Source organism: Antechinus flavipes, chromosome 1, assembly GCF_016432865.1.
Source record: "Antechinus flavipes isolate AdamAnt ecotype Samford, QLD, Australia chromosome 1, AdamAnt_v2, whole genome shotgun sequence".
Lineage (NCBI taxonomy): Eukaryota > Metazoa > Chordata > Mammalia > Dasyuromorphia > Dasyuridae > Antechinus > Antechinus flavipes.
Genome location: NC_067398.1, coordinates 586,905,589 through 586,926,104, shown reverse-complemented (window position 1 = coordinate 586,926,104; position 20,516 = coordinate 586,905,589). Strand labels below are relative to the sequence as shown.

The window sequence follows — 20,516 nt, the reverse complement described above, 5'->3', positions numbered from 1 at the left end:
TTATTGTTTTTCTCCAATATACTTTGTACTATAGATATTTGCATAAGGGTCTTTATTTAGTCCTCTCAACTACTGTGTGGTGTCTAGTCAGAAATTGTTTTAATTTATGTTGCATCCTATATAGCCCCTTGCACAGACTAGGCTTTTGATAAATGATTGCTAACTGAATAAATAAATGATGAGCATATCAATAATGACTTGGGAAACAATTTATAAAGTGATTAGAAAGAGCATTTAGGTTTGAATTCAGAAAGATTTGATTTAAAATTCTGTCTCTGACATTTAATAACATGCCTTTTAATATCTCTGAATCTCTATTTTTCTCATCTGTAAAAGGAAAGTTTTGGACTAGATGTCCTAATTTAAAATCCTTTCCAACTCTGAAGATATGATTCTATGACTCTTTGCTTTTTTGGAAGTTCAAAAAACTCTTCCATGTGCAGCTCATTCTTTAAACCAAGTTTACACAAAGCTGTCATCCAAAGAGACATCCCATCTGATCCAGTTGATAAGTATTATTCCCTGAACCACTAAAAACAATTGTATTTAACTTGATTGATGAGAGAATGAGAGTGAAATGATCATAAAACTAAGCTACTCATTTTATTTTCAGAAAGTATGTTATTTATGGGACTTTTTTATACAGTTGGAAGTATCATGTCTTTTCTATTTGTATTTCTCTGTCATAGATGTCTCCTGCTCAGGATCAAAAAGTACCCTTTTTTTCTTGTTCATCACTTTAACTGTCTATACATTCTGAGTCCAGTAAATAAATGTAAACATCCTGGTCATTTTATTAAGGTTAATGTGTAGGCAATATCACCTAGAAGCCATGGCATGCTACCTCCCACCCCCAATAAATGTTCAGTCTGTTAAAGGAATATTCACAAATAGGAAAATGACACACAGGAAGAGCAAATTAGCAGAGTTATGAGAACCTCTATATTTCTTGACATTTTTAGAGTTGACATTTTCAGCTTTAACATTTCCTCAACAAGGCATTTTGCATTTAATAAGTTCTGGGATTGGGAGTTCTCTTCCCCAGAGGACAATACTGGTTGCAATTGGCAAAGCTGGCTGCATCTAAAACGTTGGGGGGGGGGGTAAACTGAGGATGTTTTTTCCCCAAATATTCAAGCCTTATTTAATTAAAGGCTGTCATTTTCTGGTTCTCTCCTCCCAACTGTCAGCACTGCCAAACTAACAAAAGAAGGAGAAAACATCTCCAGATATTTCTGAACTGGGGATTTTTAAAAGTGATTATTTTTTCAAATGTTTATAAAATTAAATTACTAGTTTGGGTAAATAAAAGTGCGATTTAGTGAGAAAAGAAACTGGATTCTTGTCTCACAAAAAGACAAATAGCTTGGTTCTGTTCTGTTAGTACAAAAAAGATACAAAACTACAGCATTTTTAGATATTATTGTGTCTGTGCAACTTTCTTAAGTATATTTGATCCATCATCCTCTATGTTTTGTTTAAATGGTGTCAAACAAAACTAGGAACATAGTGACCAGAATTCAAATAAACAGAAGTAATAATACCAAGGGAAAATATTTCTGAACAGTAAACATGTAGTCTTAGACTGCTTCAAGAATATCTGTCACTTGATAGTAGCAAAGTATCTTGTCTTTTTCCAAGATGATACAATAGGTATTTTTTACTTCTTTTGTAATTTTGGCTGTAGTCACACATGCAAACATGGGGACTCTCATCTTTGCCTGGATCCCATTTATTATTTTCTTTACATTTTCTGTTCCCAGTGAGGTGGTGCAATGGATAGAGCAAAATGACTGGAGTCAGAAAGTCTTGTGTTCAAATGTGACCTCATACACTTACTATCTGTGTTATCCAGGGCAAGTAACTTATACCACTTTGCCTCAGTTTCCTCATCTGTAAAATGAGCTGGAGAAGGAAATGGCAGACCACTCCAATGTCTTTGCCAAGAAAACTTCAAAGAGGTCACAAAGAGCCAGATATTACTGAAATAACTGAATAACAGAAGTACCCACTTCTCTTCCCTTTCAGCCTGGATTTGCTACAGAGCAAGCCTGGCAAAGGAGAGGAGGTTCAGAGGCCTGAAGGCCTAAGAGGATACGCCAGATAACTGAAAATCAATTAGAGAGTTTGCTATATAGACTATTTTCCTGCTGGTACCAATCTCACCTGAGGGAGCTTTCTAGAAGGACAGTGAATGGAAAAAATCCAAACTTTTTCCTTCCCTGCTAAAAACAAACAGTCATGTCTAGATCACTTTTAAAGATATTTCAGTAAAAACCGTTTTTGTTTTGCTTTAAATTGGCATTTCTTCTTTGTGGCAGATAGAGTTAGTGAATAAAGAACTAGCATCAAAGCCAGGAGTATGACAGGATTTCAAGTGTCTGACACATATTAGCCCTGTAACTTTGGACAAATTGCTCACTCTTTGTGTTCTAGCTAGCTCTCTAAGATTTATAAGTTGCAGAGGTGTCAATTAGAATTGATAGAGGGCGTTTCTTTGCCTGAGAGTTTCCTACAGTGGTGAAATCATAGATTTGTTCCATAGATATATTTTCATTTAATTTTCCATGTCAGCTTGGCAAAACAGTTATAGAGTATATCTATCTTATTTGCTTTGTTTTTAAAATTGTTACTTTTTTTTTTGACATTTCAGCATTCATTGTTTTCTTCCTTACATTTCCATCACTGAAAAAGAAAAAGAGGGAGAGAAAGAGATCTAGAAAGGAAGAAAGGAAGGAAGGAAAGAAGGAAAAAAGGAAGGAAGAATGGAAGGGAGGAAAGTGGGAAGGAGGGAGGAAGGAAGGAAATGAAGGAAGAAAGAAGGGGAAGAGGGAGGGGAGGAGGAAGAAAGAAAGGGAGAGAGGGAGAAAGGAAGGGAGGGAAGGAGGAAGGAAGAAGAAGGAGGAAGGAAAAAATGGAAAGAGGGAAGAAGGAAGAAACAGAGGCAGGGAGGAAAGTAGGAAAGGATTGAGGAAAGGAAGAAGAACGACAGAGAGCAAGAGAGGAAGGGAGGGAGGGAGAAGGGAAGGAAGGAAAGAAAGAAGAAAAGCATTCTTGTTTCATTCTTGATCTTATTGGAAATGATCCTAATTTATTCTTATTATACATAATGCTGCCTCTTGATTTTAGATATATTCTATTTATCATGTTAAGACTTAACAACTCTGTTCAACCAAATGATCACCTGTGATAGAACTGCATTTCTGAATAAAACTAATGTGGGAACTTGTTGTGCTTGACTGCTTATGTGAGTTTCTTTTTCTTGCTTCTTTTTTCTCTCCTTTCCTTCCTTCCTTCCTTCCTTCCTTCCTTCCTTCCTTCCTTCCTTCCTTCCTTCCTTCCTTCCTTCCTTCTTTCCTTTCTTCCTTCTTTCCTTCTTTCCTTCCATCCCACACTCCAAATCAATTGATTTGGTTGAGGGTAGGAAATATATAATCACAAATTCCCTCTTAAATTAGAATGGTTATTATTCTTAGGTGATTCATACTTATTAAAACAATCATTCCAACTTTGCTATTCATGCTATCAATCATGCTTCTCTCTATTGCATGAATAGATTAAGGGAGATTAAAAGAATGAGTATATCACTGTTCCCTGTTCTACCTGTCTCAACAATCTCCTTTTTCAACCAATAATTAACATATATTTGACACTCTAAAGCTTACAAAGTGCATTTTGTCATTGAGCCTCATGACAACCTTATGAGATAGGTAATAAAAACATTATTATTCTCATTTTAAAGATAAGAGAAGTGAACCTCAGATCAGTTAAACGACTTAGCCAAGATTATATAGCTAATAAATAAGTGTTGAAGATGGCACATGAATACAGGTTTTTAATAGGTTATACATGTGTAATCACATTAAACATATTTCCACATTAGTCATATTGTGAAAGAAAAATCAGAATAAAAATGGAAAACCATGAGAAAGAAAAACTACCCCCTCAAAAAAGTGGAAATAGTATGCTTTGATCCAAATTCAGATTCCACAGTTCCTTCTCTAAATGTGGATAGCATTTTCCAGCATGAGTCTTTTTTTAATTGTCTTGAATCATTGTATTGATGAGAAAAGCTAAGTCTACTATAGTTGATCAAAAGACAGTCTTCCTGTTACTGTATAAAATATTCTCCAGGTTATGCTCACTTCATTCAGCATCAGTTCATATAAGTCTTCCCAGATTTTCCTGAAATCCACCTACTCACCATTTTGTATATCGCAGTAATCTTCCAATACATGTATATATCACAACTTATTTAGTCATTCCCCTCAATTTCCAATTCTTTGCCATCACAAAAAAGGTGTTACAAAATATTTTTGTACATGAGGATGTCTTTCCCTTTTTTATGATCTCTTAGGGATACAGATCTAATAATGGTATTGCTGGGTCAAAGGGTATGGATAGTTTTATAGCCCTTTGGGCATAGTTCTAATTTGTTGCAGAATGGTTAGATCAGTTCACAACTCTACCACAATCTATGTGTTCCAATTTTCTCATATTTTCTCCAATATTTGTCACTGTTTTTTTTTTCTATTTTAACCAATCTGATAGGTGTAAAGTCTGAGGTACCTCAGAATTGGTTTAATTTGCATTTTTCTAATCAATACTGATTTAGAGCATTTTTACATATGACTACAGATAGCTTTAATTTCTTCATCTGAACACTGCCAGGTCATATACTTTGATCATTTACCTAAGACAAGTATTCTTGACTCCAAGGTCAGAATTTGTTCACTAGTACCCATCATTGCCTGTCTGTATTGTGTCAGAATTCTGACCAATTTCCCTCTAATGTGCTGGATTTATAGATTCACAGAATCTCAGAAGAGTAAGGGACATCAGAGGCCATTTACTCCAATCCACACTTAAATAATAATTTTGTCTCTAAAATACCTAATAGTGAGGAGGAACCCAAAGCCATCATTGACTTTGAGGGTGCTGCAAATGCTCACAGTAAAGAATTATTCTGTACTTGAACAAAAATCACTTGCAATGGCATGCATTAAAAATTATTAGGAAAATGTTCTTTACCTGAAACAGAAATATGTCTCTTTGCAAATTCCACCCTTTGGTCCGACATTATGTTCTCTATGACCAAGCAAAATAAGACTAGTTCCTCTTCCACTTGATAAGACTTAAAATAGTTGATAAAATGATTGTAGGCTCCTAGAGCCCAGTGACCATTATTTTAATTTTAAACTTAGTACCTAGTGCTGTGCTTGGTACATAGTAGGCATTTAATAAATGCTTGTGGATTGATTTATTCTTTGAAGACAATAATCATGCCCTCACAGATTTGATCTTTTCTAACAGACACTCTTAGTTCCTTCTATCTCCAAATGAAATCCCACAACTTCAATTTGTATAGGGAGAGACTTCCTGGAGTAGAACAGGTATTTGCTTAAGCCCCAGACCCAAAATTATAGGACTTGAAGAATTATGTTGATTTCTGATGACTAAATGAGAGGGCAGCACACACACTTTCTCTTTAGGTAGAGAGAAAGGCATAACAGCTATTAACTCATGTGCTAATAAAAATTAGTCCACCATATTTTTTTCATCTATTTGTCTTAGAGTGGAGGCAGTATCCATCCACACAGAGGGGCCTTATAGAATCAACAATTCACTTTCCCTTAACACTTTATAGATTCAAAGTGCTTCCCTCATTCTTTTCCTTTTGACACTTCTATGAAGTAGACAATTATAAGACCATAATACTCCTTCCATCCTGCCACTTCTTTTTTAAATTTAATTTTAATTTTTTTAATTTATGGAATAAAATAAGCATTTCCATGACATAGCATAATAAAAAAAGGATTGCACATGAAATTGAAAATTTATTATGTACATTTTGCTATTCCTTTAGAATATAGGATAAAGCATGTAAATGTCTCTCATTTTTCTTTTTTTTTTAGTAACTTTTTATTGACAGAACCCATGCCAGGGTAATTTTTTTACAGCATTATCCCTTGCATTCACTTCTGTTCCAATTTTTCCCCTCCCTCCCTCCACCCTCTCCCCCAGATGGCAAGCAGTCCTTTACATGTTAAATAGGTTACAGTATATTCTAGATACAATATATGTGTGCAGAACCAAACAGTTCTCTTGTTGCACTGGGAGAATTGGATTCAGAAGGTATAAATAAACCAGGAAGAAAAACAAAAATGCAACCAGTTTATATTCATTTCCCAGTGTTCTTTCTTTGGGTGTAGCTGCTTCTGTCCATCCTTGATCAATTGAAACTGAATTAGCTCTCTTTATCGAAGAGATCCACTTCCATCAGAATACATCCTCAAACAGTATCATTGTTGAGGTATATAATGATCTCCTGGTTCTACTCATTTCACTTAGCAACAGTTCATGTAAGTCTCGCCAGTCCTCTCTGTATTCATCCTGCTGGTCATTTCTTACAGAACAATAATATTCCATAACGTTCATATACCACAATTTACCCAGCCATTCTCCAGTTGATGGGCATCCATTCATTTTCCAGCTTCTGGCCACTACAAAAAGGGCTGCCACAAACATTTTGGCACATACAGGTCCCTTTCCCTTCTTTAGTATCTCTTTGGGGTATAAGCCCAGTAGAAACATTGCTGGATCAAAGGGTATGCACAGTTTGATAACTTTTTGAGCATAGTTCCAAATTGCTCTCCAGAATGGCTGGATGTGTTCACAATTCCACCAACAATGTATCAGTGTCCCTGTTTTCCCACATCCCCTCCAACATTCCACATTATCTTTCCCTGTCATTCTAGCCAATCTAACAGGTATGTAGTGGTATCTCAGAGTTGTCTTAATTTGCATTTCTCTGATTAATAATGATTTGGAGCATATTTTCATATGGCTATATCATTTTTCTTCTCTTTGCTCCACCTCCCAACTAGAGATGGTTAACCCACTTCTTCCTCTAAGGAAGTCAGTAATCTGCATCTTGGAAAATATGACCAATAAGGTCTTCTGAGGATGTTTCTCTGAGTAATTACTGTTATTGTGTTATGTGTTCCCTCAGTGGGTTTAGATTAGCATAGGAAATGATGGAAGCTTGTTTGTCTAATTCTGAGCAAATTAATAAACAATAATGATTGAATCTTCTGGGAAAGGAACCCAGAATTAATGTCAGATTTCAAGCAGAATACAGAAATGAGTTAATTAATCTGCTAGGGTTATGTGGTGGAGGTGTGGGGATAGGTGGAGGAAGAAGGGGAGAAGGATAGAATTTAATCTGTATATCTCTATCCATATTCAGCATGTTACCTAGAAATGACAGAGTACATGTGAAGGGCTTAAATTAATGTTTTCTCAGAAACTGAAGCCAAATGAAGACAAACATATTTGATAGTAATATGAACTAATAGCTAGAATTTATAGATAGCACCATAAGGTTTTTTAATATATATATTTTTTACAAATATTAACTTATTTGATGCCCACAAGAATTTTGGGAGGTAGGTGCTGTTATTATCCTCTTTTACAGATAAGTAAACAGAGTCAGACAAAGATTAAATGATTTGCTCAGGGTCACACAACTAATATGTGTCTGAAGCCAGATTTAAACTCCTTCTTGATTTATCCACTGAGAATATCTTAATCAGTAAATGGTAACTGGGTTTATGTCCCTAGAACTGTCTGGAACAGTAAAATCAAGCCAGTCCAATTTAATACTACCTACAAAAAACATAGTGTACCGAGTAGATGCTAAGCAATGGACCAGGAGCCAAGGAGAATATAGATAAGTCAGCGAAGAAAATATAAATCACTAAAAGACTAAAGAATACTTCAAAATAAATGTTCCATTAAAGCAATCAATCATGGGACACTTATTGTATATCCATTCCAATATAACAGCTCTTTAGTGAAATGAACTTGTCCTTTGGAATTCTCCTTACAGCCTGTAGTTCATTCATTGATTTATTTATTTATTTATTTGTGCTATCCTCACTAATATAACTTATATATAGTTTATTTATATATAGTTATTTGCATATAGATTGTGAGCTTCTCAAGGACTATCTTTTACCTTTCTTTTGGTCCCCTGCCCATGGTACAGTGCTTGGCACATAGTAGGTGTTTCATAAATGTTTATTGACTGATATAGATGAAAAAATCTTCTCAAACAAGAGGTTTTTTTTTTTTAAATCACTGATCTCGAGCAAAGGCAAGGAATTCAGAGAGAGAGAGACAGACAGACAGACAGACAGACAGAGACAGAGAGAGAGAAGCAGATTTGGATATTGAACATCTGGCTAATATATCATATGTAATATATAGAATTTGCATTGGTGGACCATGGCTTAAGATATTGCAATGACAGAATCTTGGTCAAGGTGTGTTGAATGTACCTAATGAGAACTGGTAAACCTGTAATTTTGGAAGGAATTAGATGGCACAGTGGATATAGTGGTTAGGGCTGGAGTCATGAAGATCTGAGTTCAAATGTTACCTCAGATATATATTAGCTATATGACCCTGAGCAAATCACTTAATCCTGTTGGACTCAGTATCTCATCTGTAAAATGAGTAGAGAAAGATATAGCAAACCACTCCAGTATCTTTGCCAAGAAAACATCAAATGGAGTCATGAAGAATGGAACATGACTAAAACACCTGACAACAAGACTGTATTTACCTGGATTCTAGTAAAACTAATTAAAAGGGCTTTAAACTGGAAAGAAAAGGGCAGTTCTTTAAGTAAAGTCTAGATCAAAGCTTCTTAAACTGTGGATCAAAACCCCATAAGGGGTTGGGTAACTGAATGTGGGGATTACAAAAAATTTAGCAACAGTAAAAGGTTTATGAAATTAATTGAAAATCAAATGTAATGAATCAGAGGTATTTCTGGCAGCACTTGTCTATGCTGCATTGCATGACTTCATTGCAGCCTTGGTTCTGAATACTTTGCACTTTGCATTGCACATGCATGAGTGCTGCCAGAAACCCGGTTCAGATTCCAGATGAGGATGCATAAAAATTTCTTGGGCAAAAAGGGGTCATGAGTGGGAAAAGTTTAAGAAGCTCTGCTAGGTGACTACTTTGGGGATATGTTGTAGAATAAAATCTTATTTAGAAATGGTTTGGATGAGGTTGCTTCTGAAATCCTTTCTAACTCGGATATGCTATGGTATTTGTTTATTAAAACCAGTCTCTGCTCTGTACTGCTGCCCTTCTCTTTTCCTCTTCCCCACCCCCAAACAAGTAGGGAATCTAGGTAGGGAGACAGGCATAAATTTATGAAGCAAATAATAATGCAAAGAACTCCTATATATCCACACAAAGAATTCTAAAAGAGCATATCATTGATTGCCAACTGAAAAAGGTCACTTTTTTTAAAGCATTAATTTGATTATTACAGGATATTTCTTTCATTATGGATTCTGTTGTCTTGATGGTAAAATTTAAAAAGCCATGAATCCTTAGACAAGTCTCTTCTCTTAGGAGTGACCATTTCCAGCCTTTCTGAAGTACATACTAAGAAAAGACCATACTTTTAATTGATCAAATTTTTAAAAAAATCAATTCCAAAGTCATTTCTGGATATTCATCTCCCAACTAGCACTCTTCACCCTCTCTCCACTTCCCTAAGAAGGACTTCTCATGTAACAAAAATAATAAGGAAAACCAGCAGACAAAATCATCCCATCCCATGGGATGTGTATTATTGCCCTCATCTTCAATATTTCTCCATTTAATTTCTAAAATCGAGATTAGTTATCATTCTTATACATGATTTAGTTTCATTTGATTGTTCTTTTTGTTTACATTAGGTTCTTGCTTCACTTGCTATCACTTTAGATATGTTTTCTCCTATTTTTCTGAATTCCTCTTATTCATTGTATTTCTTATGGCACCATATAGTTCTTTACTTTCATACTGCACAATTTATATTCTCCAATTTCTATTGATTTATAATAAAAGACAAGCTTCAATGGAGCAAATTCCAGTTCACTGACATATATACCTCAATGAGTTTCATTTTATATACAAAAATTTTACATACAAAATTGACCAGATATTTAGAACCAACAGAAACATTAGAGGTCGTCGATTCAGTCATTTTTCAGTCATATCTGACACTTTCTACCCTATTTGGAGTTTTCTGAGCAAAGATACTAGAGTGGCTTGTCATTTCCTTCTCCAACTCATTTTAGAGATAAGGACACTGTGCTAACCAAGCTTAAGTGACTTGCTCAGGGACACAATTAATAAGAGTCTGAGACCAGATTTGAATCCAGGTCTTCCTGACGCCAAACTTGATACTCTCTCTACTATGCCACCTAGATGCCCAGAAGGTCATCTAATTTAAAACGTCTTAAATTATGGGTCACGATCCCTTATGGGATCATGTAACTGGATGTGGAGAGTTACAAAAATTTGTCAACAGTAAAAAGTACCAATATTCTGTCAACATTTCATCTTTATGTAAAAATTTAGCCCATTTATCTCATTAGTATGCAAATTTGCTTTCATCTTTAGTAAATGGTAAAATTAGATATATATGAAGGAATTGCTTTAAAATTGCTTTGTCATTTATTATCAGTAAATGTTCTATTTGTATACCTATTTTATATACCTCTATATCCCTGGTATCATAAAAAAAATTCCTCTGGGGAAAAGCAGTTGTGAGTGGAAAAAGTTCAAGAAGCCCTGATCTAGCCAGTCTTACCATTTAACAAAGTTAAAACTGAGGTGCAGAAAGATGACTTGTCCTAATGTTCATGGGTTGAAAATAGCAAAGCCAGGACTAAGACTAGATTCTCTAAATACAACATTCTTTCTTCTATAACATTTCATCTTAGATGCTTCTTGGCTTAGTAATTTGATTACAGAAACGTGAGGGACGGAGTATGAAGTTCTGAGTTGGACTTTAATTATTAACTCACAGTGGCACTACTAAGGTTCCCTGAACTAACTTTTCCCTTTCCCATTTCACTCACGGACAAAACAGAGATAATAAAATTGGCCATAAGAATTTTGTTAATAACTAAATGGACACACAAACACACACACACACACACACACACACACACACACACACACACTACTACTGTGTGAAAATTTAACAGGAATGATTTATTAGCATCTGCTCTATGCTGGACACTGAGCTAGGAGGCAAGGACAAAAAGTAAAGAAGAAAAAAGTCTTCTTAACTTTTTTTAAAGTTTAAAGCTAGTGGATTTATTTATCTCTCCTTCAAACTCTAGAGACCCTACTCCTGGAGGGCACAACTTCCTGAACATGGAAGAATAAGATCTTAAATGTTTCTCCTCTCTTCTCTCAGTATGGCCCTAAACAAACAGAAGTAAGACCAAAAATGGAATGTGGATATGGATAAGGAATTTAACTACTTCAAAGAAGATATTTATATGAACTCCTTAGTATGGTTTCAGGCTGACAATACAAGTATAGCTTATCTAATGAATTAACCACTATGACTGGCACCAAGTAAGTCACACTTGGTGGTAGGGGTTATGACTAAGGATATATGACAAGAAGTCATCAAATGAATAGCACCTTTCAATGGGGAAAAAAATTGACATGTTTTCCTTCCAACAGTCCTTACTTGATTTGATTCCCATTATATTTTTTTTCTACTTCTAAAGAAGAAATAGACTCACAATTCTTTTCAACCTCTCAAAGTATGTCAGACTCATAGGTATTTAGTAGTGGAAAGAATGATGGGGTTTTAAATTTTATTTTTAATTTATGGAATAAAACAAGCATTTCCAGAATATAGTACAATAAAAAACATGATTGTACATGAAACTGCAAATTTACTCTGCACAATTTGCTAGTTCTTTCAAATATGCAGCAAAATTATTGTGTATTTTTTTTTCTTTTTTCTTCCCTCCCTCCACCCTAGAGATGGCTACCATTAGAGACAAATATCTACCTACCTACATAATACATACATACATATATATGTATATAATTATTCTATATGTGTTTCTAGTTATTAATTCTTTTTATGGAGGCAGATAGTATCTTTCTTCATATGATTCCTTTTTTAGCAGCTCTCTTTCCGATGGCAAAGTACTGGAAATCGCAGGAATGCCCATCAATTGAGGATTGGTTGAACAAGTTGTGGTATGTGATTAGATGGAATACTGTGATGGAATACTTACTGATCTTAGAAAAACATGGAAAGATTTGCATGAAATAATGAAGAATGAAATGAAGAGAATCAAGATAGTACTGTATACAGTAACAGAATGCTGGGTTTTGATTTGAAGTACCTGGTTCAAATCCAGGCTCTATTACTTTTTACTTGTGTGATTTTGGACAAGTTACTTAGCCCTAACTCAGTCACCTCATACATAAATAAGGTGTATCTATCTAAGGTTTTTTTCTACTCTAAATCTACAATCCTGTGAGTAATGCTTAGAGACATTTTGCTATAAACCATATGGTTGCTTTTATTTCAGAGAGTTTCAGAATCACTATTCAATGAAAAGCAAAAAAAAAAAAAGTCAGAAAACAACAGTACCAACAATACCCCAAAATACACAAATATATTATAGTTGTTCCTCAGTAAACCATTTTGAGTCTGTCATATTCCTGTTACTGAGATTTTATTTGAATAAATTATCTTCTATAAATCTACTGCTTGAACTTTGGCTCTGAAATATCTATTAAATCAATGTGTTCTTTAATAAGCTTTGGTAAATAAGGAAAAAAGAACTCAATCTAAGCAAATAAAGTTAGTTTAATCCATGCTATCAGTATTTCAGGTTTATTTTGTCAGGGAACAGCTAGGAAGATGAAGCGATGAGGAGCTGTCATTGAGTTTCTCTACCAAGTCCTTTTGCTTTTTCTGCTCCTTAAAAGTAAAAAAGGAAAGATCTATTAGCTAGCAAGCATTTATTTAGTACTGTTGAATAATAAACACCATACTTGGTATTATAAGGTAATTTTTTAAAAAATGATGAATCTTTGATCTTTAATTTTCTTGGCGATCATAACCATGGAACTCTAGTTTTGGAAAGAACCCCAGATATTAACCAACCGAGTAGTTCTTCAATCAGAAATTTCTTGTACAAAAATATCAAAATAGTAGAAGACTGTTTGAAGACTTCAAGTGAGAACAAAAATCTATCAATGACTTCTATAAGCAAATGGCTCTATTTCTACCAAAAGTTAAAAAAAAATACTTGGTCTTTCTTTATGTCCAGTGTGGGAATAATTTATATTCATGACCATTGTCATTTATGACATTTTTGAAGGATATCAAAGAAAGTATATACATGTTCTAGGGGTGATGTAGAAGCAATAGGTTGTAACAATGGAGTTCTAGTAATTCTAGTAATCATTTTTATTCTACATTGCTAAATGACCTTGGACAAGTCAACTTGTATGAGAAAATTTGGATATTTTAGTGAATTGCAAATTCAATATGATCATAGATTCAAAGCAAAAATAGATCTGAAAGGCTCTTAATATAAGATATAATTAAGGATCTTAAATAGATCTAATCCAACCTATCCCTTCCTACCCACTATATTACAGATAAATGTATAAGATCATACAACTAATAAATGTTTGAGTTAGGATTTGAATTGAAGTCATCATCCCTTCACGTTTATTTACTATGCATTATATAATGTCAGTAGTGTGACAAAGCAGCCAAAATGAGTTAATATAACCATAAGCTCTATTAAGAGAAGTAGAAGGTATAGGAATATGAAATTAGTAATTCTGCTGAACTAAATCCTGATCATATCATGTTTTGAGTACCACATTTAGTTCTAGGTCCCATACTGTAGGACAGATGTTGACAAGCTAGAGCTGATCTAGAGGATGGTAACTAGAATGGCAAGAGGACTGGATACCATACCATATGAGTACTAATTGAAAGAATTGAATATGTTTAGAGAAGAGAAAATTGACTTTGGATGTTTCTGACAGAAAGAGAATGAACATGTATTCTGTTCTGGGCCCAAAGCATGAATTTCCTCTATCGCTTTCCTCACAAATAATCATCGAATCCTCAATTGAACATTTTCAGTACTGGGGAACTCACTACTTTCTAAGGCAACCCATTTTATTTTTGTAGATTTCAAACTGATAAATATTCTTCCTTTTATGAAGCTAAAATCATGTTTCCCCTGTGACTTCAACCTATTTCTTTTAGGTCTGTTCTCTGGAGCCAACTAGAAAATATGACTAACCTACTTCTGGGAAAATTGGATTTAGTTCAAATAATAGCCCTGTCGATAAATTAAGACTAATCTGAGCTGATTTGTTCAAGTTCCCCATTCACCAGTGTATGTGAATCACACATGGGATTATAATAATGATCAAGTTTTGCCATCTAGAATACTTTCTTCTGGTCATCTTTGTTTCACAAGAGGTTAACCACCATTAGATTATAAACTTCTTGAGAGCAGGGACTGTCTCTTTTTCTTATATGTATCCCCTGCTTAGCACAATGTCTGGCACATAGTCAGCAGTTAATAAATGATTATTGAATTGAAATGAATAAATGATTATTGAAATGATTATTGACTTGGAGGAGAAAGAATGGCAGATAAGAGACTCTAAGTAAGGGATTTAAATGAAATAACTTGGAATTTAATTTCAACTCTCCTCCTGATCCACAAGATCATAGATCTTGATAGAATCATAGAAATCATTAGGGCTGACTGGAGATTCTAGAAAGATGACACAGTAAGTCAGAAATTTCTAGGCTCTCTAGATTTCATTCACAAACAGACTGAAAACTACCACAAATGAATGTATAGCAGCAAAAATAAAGGGATAAATCAGTTGTTTTCCTAAGACAACTTGAGAGGATCCCAGAGAAGACAGAACTCCAGGGGCTGAGGTTTGGCCTGAGTGAAATAAACATTTACAAGTCAACTCTACTGAATCATTAAACAGCAGGTCCTGAGGGCAGTACACTGGAAGTGGAGGAGGCCTCAGGAAATTAATCATTAATAAATAAATATTAAGAGATTAATTGATCAAATGATCAAAAATAAATGAAGAAACTGAGGTTCTAAGAAGTAAGATGACTTATCCAGGTAACACAGTGAGTGAGTGTCAGGATTAAGCTACAAATCCTACTCTGGCTATTGATCCAGAATTTTTATACAATACCACAGGATAATGCTTTTTCAGTTATTTTGGATTTCTGTGTCTATGCTTTCTTATTTGAGCATGGGAATGGGATGGCTAGGTGGTAGAGTAGATAGTGTCAGACCTCAAGACAGAAAGGCTCATATTCCTAAGTTCAAATCTGGCTTAAGGTACTTACTAGCTCTGTGACCCAGGATAATCCTATTTACTTCAGTTTCCCCATCTGTAAAATGAAAAGTTGGAGTTAGAGAAGGAAAAGACAAACTACTTCACTATCTTTGCCAAGAAACCAGCAAATGGGCTCATGATATATCATGATTGAAACAAATGAATAACAACCACCATCAAGTGGTAATAGTTACTCGGAAGATTAGCTTATAAAACACTACTAAATCCTATAAATAAAGGCACAAGAGAGGCACCATAGTAATGAAACACTGAAAGAACTTTACAAAATCATCCCAAACCCTTATTTTCTCAGAATTCTGCTTGCCTTTTGGTTAGCAGACATCATTTACTGACAACTTATAAATCAGGCAGGCTATTTATTAAGAGCTACGTGCCAAGAACTATATGGTGCAGTCAAAAGGTCCAAATATTGGGAGAGACTGAATTTAAATTCATTCTCAGACACTTATTTAGTTATGTGTCTCTGCATATGTCATTTAACTTCTTTCTACCTCAGTTTCCTCAATTGTAAATTACAATTGTACGATTGTAAATTGTAAATAATGATATTACCTACATGTCAGAGTTATTATGAGGCTCAAATAAGATATTTGTGAAGTGTTTTGTACAGTTTCTGATATATAGTAGGTACTTAATAAATAATTATTCACTCCTTCCCCACTATGTGTTAAGTAGAAGTAACATGTATGCTAAACCAAAAGATTATTGTGCAAGGTACTTCATGATCTGTGGATTTGGTCTTGTGGGGTCTCCAGCTCATTAGCACACAAATCACTTACCTAGACACAGAAGATTTATGAGCCACAAACTCATAAATCATAGTTATTACTGCCATTGGGAACAACTCTGAGCTATGGTTAAAGCTTTTAAGTGAAGAGCTTTTTAATAAGGGGAGACATGGTTCTCTAACTCCTTCTAACTCCAGAAAAGCCTAAACTGGAGATTGCCTACCCAACCCATGAGTGGTACTCTCCAGATTTTTGTTCAGATCTTTATCCTAAAACAATTAGCTCAAGAGAAATTATAGAGCCCTCAGTCTTCATATCTTCACTTCTCTCCTCATTTTGTCTCTGTTTTTCTCTCTTTCTCCTTTAATATCTCTCCCTCCTCTTTCTCTCTCCCATCTCTTTACCTTTTTCTCCTCTCCCTTCTTTTCTTTCTTTCCCCTTCTCCTCTCTCTCTCTCTCTCTCTCTCTCTCTGTCTCTCTCTCTTTTTCCTTCTCCTTTTCTCTTGCCTCCTTCCCTCTCTTCCCTTTTTCTTATGCATAATATAGACACACACACATATATACATATGCATATATACACTCTCTATATATAATGTATATATATATATATAGAGAGAGAGTATGTATGTGTGTATACATATATATGTGCATATATATATTTGTTGAGAGAGGCTTAATATACCAATAAAATTACAGGTCTGTTCTAAAACATGCTTTCACACACACACTATATGCATATACATATATATATATACATATATATATTATACAAATGTGTATGTGTAGAAAGTGAGTGCTAAAAGTTTTAGTGCAGATTTAAATTTTAATAATTAAGACTTTTGAGGTTCTCTGTGTATACATACACATACACACACCCACAGCCTTCATTTTGAAATGTTTTGCAGCTATTAATCACTGTATAATTATTTTTCATAATACCATATTCCAGAAGTCTACACCTATACTTATATCACAAGAAAAAAAAGTTAGGCTCCCCCCAAAACTTCATAGATCTACTCTAATCACAATAATCTGTCTTACCATCTGTGGCAGGATATAAAAGCAGATCAAGAATAAGGGCTCCAAAGACTCTCTAAGAGAGGCAAGAGATCAGTCATGATGTGTAGAGGAGGAAAAAAAAAAGCTCTCTATCCTGCATAGGTGTAGGTGCCATAGGGATTACAAAGAATCCCTGTTCTTATGGAGCTTACAGTCTGGGAAGGGAAAGATAAAAACATACATGTAGAAATCATATGTTATTATTTTTTGTCCTTCGTTTTTGAAGAGGACCAATGACATCATGGGGTGGTAGTTTGACTCACTCATGAAATGGATTTAAATGAGTCAGAGTTGCACAAAGTCCTTAGCTTTACTCTTTCTTCCAGAATCATCAAAGTCCAGTGACAGGACAAATGTCAAGATGACTAGCGATGATCAGGGAGGCAGTGATTGACCTGGGCATTTTCGGCCTCACTAAACTTCAAAGCAATTGCTTCACGACAAATTGTTCCACTAAAGAAAGTCTTCCCGTGGTTAGGATAGATATTCCACTAACTCACCCTTGGGTTTGAGACCTGTGGGTTACCGCTAATCCGATTTAGCCCTTCGGGGGGTAATGCCTGCCATGCATACTACAACTTCTTGGAGCCACAGGAGAAAGTTTGCTGAAGATGGGCACTAAGGGAGGATGAGTATCCCAGAAAAGGGGTTGGCAAACTCTCATATCAGAGGTGTTAGCCCTTCTGAACACCCCACATACCCCATAAATAAACAAAACAAAAAAAGAAATAAAATGCAATTAAAGATTTAAAGCTGAAAGGGACTTTAAAATTCACTCACCTCCCCCATTTTATAGATGAGGAAACTGAGGCACAGAGAAACTAAATATCTTGTCCAAGGTCACACAACAAATATTTGAGGTAAGATTTGAGCTCAGATTTTCATGATTCCAAGTCCAGTATTTTATTTCCTGCACTATCTCTGTCTCATTAGAGTTTCAGATAGGCTCTCTGAGTTTTATTAATGAAAAGGAATGTTACAAAATGTATATATAATTTCCAAGTGAATTTTACTTTCACCTCATTGCTACAGAAGTTCAAAGGAAGAAAAGGAGGCACAACCAGATTATCATCTTCTTTACCTTTGGGACATTCCCTTTGTTTTGGCAGAGGTGTGCTTTCTTGTAGGTCAGCCTGCAAACTGAGAGGATGAGAGACCCCACACAATGGAGAACAATAATGCCTTATATCTCCATATCAGAAGTTCACTCCAGCTTCACAATAATCCAGTGAAATAGACTATTGCCCAAGATATACCATGTAGGGTAGAGGCTGGAGAGTGATACCCAACAAGGGTAACATGAACATTTTTATAAATGCTCATGTTTTAAAATTTTATTTATTAGTTTTTGACATTTGCTTTGATAAAATTTTGATTTCCATTTTTCTCCCTCCCTCCCCAAAATGGCAATCAATCTGATATAGGTTATACATGCATTACACATATAATTACATCAATCATGTTGTGAAAGAAAAATCAGAACAAAAGGGAAAGATAAGAAAAAAGTGAAAATTATGCTACAATCTGCAGTCAGACTCTGTAATACTTTCTCTGGATGTGGATAGCATTTTCGATCATGAATCCCTCATGAGTTTTGAATTGTCTTGAATCACTGTATTGCTGAAAAAAAACCTAAGTCTATCATAGTTGATTATTGCCCAATGTTGCTGTTACTATGTACAGTGTTCTCCTGGTTCTGCTCACTTCTCTCAGCATTAGTTCATGTAAGTCTTTCTGAATCTACCTGCTCATCATTTCTTTTTATTTATTTATTTATTTAATATTTTCCCCTCCAGTTATATTCAAAACAAAAATTATTTTACACTTGTTTTTAAAATTTTTGAGCTCTAGGTTCTTTCCCTTATCCCTCCACCCCCAATTAAAAACTACATGTGAAGCTATGTAAAACATTTCCATAAAAGTCAAGTTATGAAAGAAAACATAGATCTCCTACTCTAAGGAAAATAAAAACCTTCAAGAAAATTTAAATTAAAAAGAGATAGAGAGAAAGAGAAAATGCTTCCTTCTGAATTCAGACACAATCAGATCTTCTCTATGTATGGATAGGATTTTTCATCATAAATCCTTCAGGATAGTTATGGATAATTGTACTACTGAGAATAGCAAAGTCATTTACAGTTGGTCATGCTAGAATATTGCTATTATTTTATATACAGCACATTTTATTTTGTTTGAGTTTATGGAGGATTTTCTAGGTTGTTTTTTTTTTTCTGAGAGTAACCTGTTCATCATTTCCCATAGAACAATATTCCATCACAAACATATACAACAGTTTATTGAGCTATTATCCAATTGATGGGTATCCCCTCAATTTTCTTTTTTTTTTTTTGCCTTGAAAAGAACTGCTCACTAATTCTTATATAACAGTAGTATTATATTATATTCAAACACCACAATTTGTTCAAAATTCCCCAATTGATGGACATTCCCTTGATTGCCAAAATGGTCATATATTTAATGTTAGGAAAGTCAGCTTTCTATGGAATGAAGCTATTGATTTTAAGTCAAACACCCATATTCTCACATCGAGCTTCACATGTCAAAAGAGGGCCAAACTTTGATGAATTCTGCCTACTCCAGAGCATCCTCCACACAGCTGCCAAAGTGGTTTTCCTATAGCATAGACTGGACTAGCTAACTCCCCTGATCAGTATATTCCAGTGCCTTCTTGCTAACTCAAGGCCTAGAAGCCCTTGATAACCTCTCCCAGTATCTTTCCCAACTTTATCAGACTTTCTCTCTCTGCAGTCCAACCAAACTGGTCTTCTTACTGTTCCTCCTTCACAACTCATCACCTCCCACTTCCATGCCTTCACAATGGTTGTTCCTAATGTCTGGAATTTACTTCCTCTTCCCCTTTCATCTTTTAGAGACTTTTGTTACCTTCCAGGCTCAGCCCAAGCACTTTTGTGCACATTTGTTGTTGTTTAGTCATTTTTTTTTATCGTGTATAACTCTTCATGACCCCATTTTTGGGGTTTTCTTAGCAAAGGGATTAGGGTGGTTTTTCATTTCCTTCCATAGATCATTTTACAGATGAAGCAATTGAGGGAAACAGGATTAAGTGATTTGATCAGGGTCACACAGCTAGTAAGTGTCTGAGGTCAGATTTCAACTCAGGTGTTCTTGAACTCCAAACCCAAAGGGTCATCTTGCTGTTACCAGTTCAAGCACTATTTTCTACCTTAGAATTTATCTGATCCCTTAAGGTGCGCTCTTGTGCTTTCTTATCAATTTTGGATATATCTATACATGGACATGTTGAATTCCAAGTAAAGGCAGCTGGAAGTTGAAATTTGGACTCAGCCTTAATTTAAGTCATGGAGTTATAGATTTAGAACCTGGATATGGCTTTAGAGATCATCAAATCCATTGCCCTTAATTTTTTCCTCTTTCTGTATTCATGATCTTTCTCCCATAGCATCCCCAGGATGACTTCTATAA

At 34.9% G+C, this 20,516-nt stretch overlaps 1 long non-coding RNA gene across 1 annotated transcript in view; it reads right to left on the bottom strand.

Moving 5' to 3' along the window:
- Nucleotides 1-12,358: 12,358 nt before the first annotated feature.
- LOC127544342 (uncharacterized) overlaps nt 12,359-20,516 on the bottom strand; it is a 41,410-nt gene continuing 33,252 nt past the window's right edge. The window contains exons 2-3 of the long non-coding RNA XR_007949427.1: nt 15,254-15,298; nt 12,359-12,817 (exon numbers count right to left, since the gene is read on the bottom strand). This is a non-coding gene — a long non-coding RNA (uncharacterized LOC127544342). The remainder of the gene's footprint in view (nt 12,818-15,253; nt 15,299-20,516) is intronic.